We start from the raw sequence: 6778 nt of genomic DNA on the forward strand, positions 1-6778 counted from the left end.
TTACTGTAGTTGGCTCCATCCATGGGCGTAGCCAGGATTTTTGTTACGGGGGGCAGGCCTTTTGTTAGGGGGTGCAGAACCTCAGATAGCTATGTATTTTTATTTATTTTTATTTATTTGCACACACACCCTTGGCTACACCCATGGCTCCATCTATCATAACATTTCGGAAATGCCCTGACCCACCCACCCACACTGATGTTGATTTTCTGAGATATCAGGCGCTCAAGCACAAGTCATACATAAAGAATCACTGCTGTTTCTTTTTGTGTAGCCTGTTTAGACTGGAAATTTGCCTCAGTTTTTTTATTCTCTAAGGAAGGAAGTGCAGGATAATGTAGTAGCTCACAGCATGGCAGGATGATCCCAAGAAGCTCAGTTATTTGGCCAGGGGGTGAAGCGGCCACCCCTAAATCAAGTAAATAAATAAAAATATAGAGAGTCTGATATTCCAGATGCAATCACACTTCTTCCTTAGAGCAGCCTCCTATTCATTTATTTCTTGTTGAAAGATAAAGAAGTGTTTTGCAGAAACTAGCAACAACCTTATATATCAAGAAGACACATGTAGTTCATAGTAACTGTCTTTCAAGGGCAGTTTGTCTAGTAACAAAAGCAACTGTTGCTATGAACACTGACTAGTCACTAGAATAATAAGATGAAAGCTGGAGGTGGGGTTCGGGGCGGGGTTAGTCTTTCTTTAAACAAACATGTAAGTATGGATGCCAAGAAGAAGAAAAAGTAAGACAAGCGTTTCTGTGGGGGAGGGAGTTTATTGACTGCTCAGATATAAGACTCACAACATCATTTTATAACCAAAGAAAGTGCCTTTATGTGACCATTAAAACAAATCAACTGGAATTATATTCACAGAAAGCCTTTAGCAGAATCATTTCCTGTCCTGGGAATCCAGCTGGAAGTGTTGGGCTGCATAATCAAAAAGGCCAGTAAGTTACTGTGAGACAAACAGAGGAAGCTGTGTTCCTTTTCAAATCTGTCTGTCAACAGTCACACACACCAAGCAAAAGCCACCCATAACAGACGTTTTCCTTGATAAATGGGAGAACTGTTTGATAATCAACAACCATATAATTTTATCCAGTAGTATTAGTTTGATCTGACGGAAACTGAACATTTCCCAAGAAGCACTGAAAGAATGCTTCATTTAACTACAAACCCCCAAATCTGGGATCCCATCAAAACTGATGTTTGGCAAAAGTTTTGCAGCAAAACCCTCACATTTTGTAACACCCCATAAACAGAGTAATTGATACATCAAACCGGGGTTCATAATTAACATCCAAAGCCCAACATTGTCTGATTCACTCCAAACTGGTGCCAAAGTCTGGCAAAAGTTTTGTAGCATTTTGCCAGACACTGTAGCATTTTTGTAGCATTTTGCCCGACAAACCAAGTAAGTGACAGGGGTCATAAGGTCACCCCAAAACCCAACATCGCCTGATTCACTCCAAATCAAGGCCAAAGTCTGGCAAAATGTTTGCAGTAAAAACCGCATGTTTTGCAGTGCCCCCCAAACGGAGTGGTTCCTAGCACATCAGGAGGAAGAGTCAAAGACAACCAAAAGTGGATAAATAGGTTGTATTTATTAAATATAACAACTTGAGGATTGGCAAAACTAGTCAGATTCGACCAATGTAACCAAATCAAATTAAGTCTGGGCAGGTGTGCTTGTTCACCTCCACCCACAAACACACAAGTGCTCAAACAGAGCTCTTTGCAGATACTTAAGAATCATGTCACAACCCAACTCAGAACAATGCATACCACCAGGTCTATACAACTGTGGGGCACAGAACATAATTCTGCCATGAGGGATATAAGCACCCACATTTTCAGACACAAACATCATTGTAGAATGATTAGCTTTATGTCTTGCCCATCCACCTTCTTAGGAAGGCTGCCCCCACTCCATAAGCACCTCTACAACATTCCAAACCAAACTATGATAAGCTCAGGGATGAGGAAGCACAGCTGATGGAGATATTTAGTGATCTCAACTGAATTTACCTCACCAGATTGTTATCCCCAAGATGGATGACCAGAATATCAGGGTTAGGGTTAGGGTTAGGGCAGGGGATAGGTAGATGTTCAGGGTTAGGGTTAGTGCCTGGGGTTTTTTTCATGCTTTTTAAGCTTCTAATGATATTGCTTCATTTTTATGAGACTGGATAATTCCAAAAAGTAAGCAAACTACCTGAAACGTAGCAAAACTAAGAGAAATGTGAAAACCAAAAGTGAGATACCAGAAACCCAACAAGGAAGGAATTCATGAAAAAGGAAAATCGCCAGACAGAGACTTCAATCAAATCATTACCAAATTCACCAGAATCCCAAAACCAATTGAAAAGAAGCAGAAATGTGAGAAGCAGAAGAAATACCACCAGAAATCCCCAACAAGAGGGAAAAAGTAAATTGCGCAGAAACCCCAAAGCCAGTTAAACCTTAGTTTTGCATGGTGTGGGGGTGATTTCGCTTTTCCCTGAGATGTTTACTGCGTGGGTTTCTTGTGGTTCTATTCAATTGGTTTTCTCATCTTTGGTGGATGTGGTTTGTTTCTGTTGTTTCTGGTTTGTTTTGGGGATTATGTTGAATTTTTTCTGTGGTTTTCGTTTCATAGATTCTTTTATATAAATTACGATTGTGAAATATACTCAGAGTCTTGTATGTATTTCATGCTTTTTATTGCCCCCCCCCAACCTCAGGCTTTTATATACATTATTTACACAATGAGTCTCGTCTGACTGGCTAACTCTGCTTCCCTCTTGGAGCCTGATTGGCCTGCAGGAAAAGACCAATCAGTTGTTGCATTCTAGGATCCAAGGTTAGTACATAACAGATTGGGTGCTGGATTTATGGTGAGTTTGCTTCATTTCCAGGTTTTTTGGGTTTTGCACCTTTGAGAATATTAATTTGTATGAGATCCGATAATCCCAAGAATAAAAGGAAAACCACCAGAAATGAAGCAAAACCACCAGAAATGTCTAATGACCATTCCAACAATGAAGTCAACCACTAAAAACACAAAAACCTACTGAAAAGAAGCAGAAGAACCATGTAAAAGCAACATCAATGGAAACTGACAAAGAAGCCAACCAATCCCAAACAAAGCAGATTCACCAGAAACCCCCAAAGCATTCTAAAGTATTACCACCAGAATGCAAAAACAAGAAAACTTCTCAAAAGAAGCAATAAAGCAAAAGTCCAAAAAACAAACTAAACCAATGGGGAAAAAATGAAGCCAGCTGCAAACGAAGCACATTCACCAGAAATCCAAGTGAAAACTAGTATGCTATGTTGGTTAATTTCTGTTGCTTGAAGTGCTTTTGGACTCCCATAAATTGCATGCTTGTTGAGTTTCTGGTTTTGCTTTTTAAAAACTGGTTTCCAGTTTCTTGTGGCATTGCTTTGTAATTGGTGGCTTTACTGCTTCTTTTTTGTTTTCTGCTGATTTGTTTAATTTGGGGTGGTTTTGCTTGTTTTTTGCATTTAATTGCTTTGCTTCTTTTACTTTGAATGGTTCTGCGGTTTTGGGTGAGATTGTTTCTTGGTTTTCATGTCTCCTGGTTTTGCCTCATTTTGGGAATATTTCTTGGTTTTTGTGCTTCTGGTGGTATTTCTTCAATTTTATGACATAACCAAGCCAAAACACCAGAAACATAGAAACAAATCATAAAGAAGCAGAGCTACCAGAAATCCAAAGCAAATTAATCAGAAATCCAAACAACCTATGAAGATGATACAATACCAAAAGAAACACAAAAGCCAATTAAAAAACTGCTAAATGAAGCAACACCACAAGAAACAAAGAAAGCCTCATGACCTACGAAATGAAGCAATAACACAAAACACCACAAAAGGAAGCAAAGCGTTTAGGATTAGGTTTGGGTAAAGGTTAGGGTTAGAGTGAGGATTAGGTTTGAGTTAGGGTGAGCATTAGGGTTAAGGTTTGGTATTGGGTTGGATTTGAGTTAGGCTAAGAGAAGAACAGCAGCAGGAGCAATATAATTTTATTATTTATACTCCACCCAAGTCACTTGTGGCTGCTTTCAATAAAAGGTAAAAACATGAGCGCACTCTAAGTGAATGCTCATGAATGTAGAAACTCTTACTTCCCATAGAATTCCCAAAGACCACCTGGGAATTGTAGCTCTGAGCTTCTTTGCAGAGGGTTGGACTAGATGACCCTTGGGTTCCCCTTCCATCTCTACTAGGATGCTCCCTGTCTCACTCTCACTCACTCACTCACACACACTCCTCCTCTCCTTTTCATGGCAGTTTCACCTTTTTCTGCACTCCTAACTCGGAAGGGCGGAAGAGGCTGTGCTGCCGCCATGTTGGGCGAGAGCAGGGGTACCGGAAGGAGGTGCCACCGGAGGAGAGGCATGAGCACAGGAAAGGGAGGGAAATGGGCGGAAGAGGCTGTGCTGCCGCCATGTTGGGCGAGGGCAGGGGTACCGGAAGGAGGTGCCACCGGAGGAGAGGCATGAGCACAGGAAGGGGAGGGGAAAGGGCGGAAGAGACTGTGCTGCCGCCATGTTGGGCGAGGGCAGGGGTACCGGAAGGAGGTGCCACCGGAGGAGAGGCATGAGCACAGGAAGGGGAGGGGAAAGGGCAGAAGAGGCTGTGCTGCCGCCATGTTGGGCGAGGGCAGGGGTACCGGAAGGAGGTGCCACCGGAGGAGAGGCATGAGCACAGGAAGGGGCGGGGAAAGGGCGGAAGAGGCGCTGCGACGTTGGGCCAGCAGAGACGTGCCGAGCCAGGCTGGCCCTCTCTCTTTCTCCAGCCCACTCTCTCTCGACCCCGCTCTCCCCAGAGTGCAGCCCTGCCCCCCGCCTCGTCCTCACCTGCCTTTCTCCCCCAGTGGCCTTCCTCTCGTGCCCCTTGGCGGAGGGATGGTGCGGGTGGGCCGCGGAAGTTTATATACAGGAATATACATACCTAGATATACGTGTCCGTTTGTAAATATATAAAAATAAAATGGATATATGTATATGTGTGTGTATATATGCAGTGCTTTTCTAAAAAAATGATTGGGGGTACTCTCATTTTGACTCAAGAAAATCACCATTTTATAGTTCAAACCGGGAGAAATAAATACAGTAAATGGAAAAAAGTACATTCACAAAATGTTTTAGGAGTATGCATTCCCCTGCGTCCCCCCCAGAAAAAAAGCACTGTATATGTTCTGCAAAGGGCTGGGTTATTTCTGGATCTGGAGCCAATAAGCACGCCAGTGGATGAAGAATAAGCAATGCTTTATTTGCATAAGGTTAACAGCAGCAGGCATAAAAGGTAAAGGTAAAGGTACCCCTGCCCGTACGGGCAGGTCTTGACAGACTCTGGGGTTGTGCGCCCATCTCACTTAAGAGGCCAGGGGCCAGCGCTGTCCGGAGACACTTCCGGGTCACGTGGCCAGCGTGACATCGCTGCTCTGGCCAGAGCCAGAGCCGCACACGGAAACGCCGTTTACCTTCCCGCTGGTAAGCGGTCCCTATTTATCTACTTGCACCCGGAGGTGCTTTCAAACTGCTAGGTTGGCAGGTGCTGGGACCGAGCAGCGGGAGCGCACCCCGCCGCAGGGATTCGAACCGCCGACCTTTCGATCGGCAAGCCCTAGGCGCTGAGGCTTTAACCCACAGCGCCACCTGCGTCCCTAGCAGCAGGCATACAAAACACAAATTCTAGCATACCAGAGAGGAGTCGCACACAATCTCCCCTTCAGCTGTCTGGAGCTCCAGGTAGAGCAGCGAGAGAGACCCCCGGCCGACAGTCTCACAGCATATGGTACCTCCATTTGTGAAGAAGCTCACTGAGCCCCTTCAGCCTACAGCTTTTATAGACAACTTTGATTTGATTGATTGCACCTGGTTAGCAGGCATAACTCATGATCAGCCCAGGACACCGGGTGCAACTAATGCAGAGCAGCTGAGAGTCTCCAACCCAATTCACTGCAACTGGGTATCCTCCCCACTAGCCAATCAGCACTTAGAACACAGGGGATCCAGAAAACTGCTGACACAGGTGTGTGAAAAACAAATTATACTATCATGTTTTAGCAAACCTTAAACCGTGGATGTAAAAGCAAAAGAGACATGCCATCTTAACTCCTTGGATTTACCATGGTCTTCCGTGTTTCCCCTACAGTGTGTGTGTGTGTGTGTGTGTGTGTATTATATATCTATAAAATTGATACGTGTGTATCACGCGCACGCATATACAGTCAAACCTCAGTTCCCAGACGGCTCCGTTTTGGAATGTTTTGGCTCCAGAATGCTGAAAACCTGGAAGTAAATGCTCCAGTTTTTGGAAGTCAAACGTCCAACGCAGCTTCTGCTTGAGTGCAAGAAGCTCTTGCAGTAAATTGGAAGCCATGCTTTGGTTGTCTAATGTTTTGAAAGCCGAACAGGCTTCCGGAATGGATTATGTTTGACAACCAAGGTTTGACTCTGTGTGTGTGTGTGTGTGTGTGTGTGTGTGTGTACATAAAATGGATATGTGGATATATGTATGTGTATCTATCTACATATATGCATCAACCATCTTGGGGCGAAGGGCGCTCTATATACAATGTATAGAGTGTCACAACAAGCCGTTTGGAAAGCTCTGGTGTAAAAAATGATATATATAATATGATATACCATATGTTCTACGGTGATGCCTCCTGCAGTCCACAAAAATGAATAAATATCACCCTTGGCATGGCATCTTGCTGGCCATGCCTCAGCACAGGCTACTTCATCTATGTCGCCGGCACCCA

The 6778-nt window shown here is 44.0% G+C and overlaps 1 long non-coding RNA gene across 1 annotated transcript; it reads right to left on the bottom strand.

Moving 5' to 3' along the window:
• Window positions 1-753: 753 nt before the first annotated feature.
• On the bottom strand, window positions 754-5233 carry LOC307225474. Its single transcript, XR_013843028.1, has 2 exons — window positions 4303-5233; window positions 754-955 (listed from the first exon to the last, which is right to left on the bottom strand). It is a non-coding gene; the product is annotated as an uncharacterized lncRNA (long non-coding RNA).
• Between the last annotated feature and the right edge of the window lie 1545 nt (window positions 5234-6778).

This window comes from Podarcis cretensis (assembly GCF_951804945.1).
Source record: "Podarcis cretensis genome assembly, chromosome: 10".
Classification (NCBI taxonomy): Eukaryota; Metazoa; Chordata; class Lepidosauria; order Squamata; family Lacertidae; genus Podarcis; species Podarcis cretensis.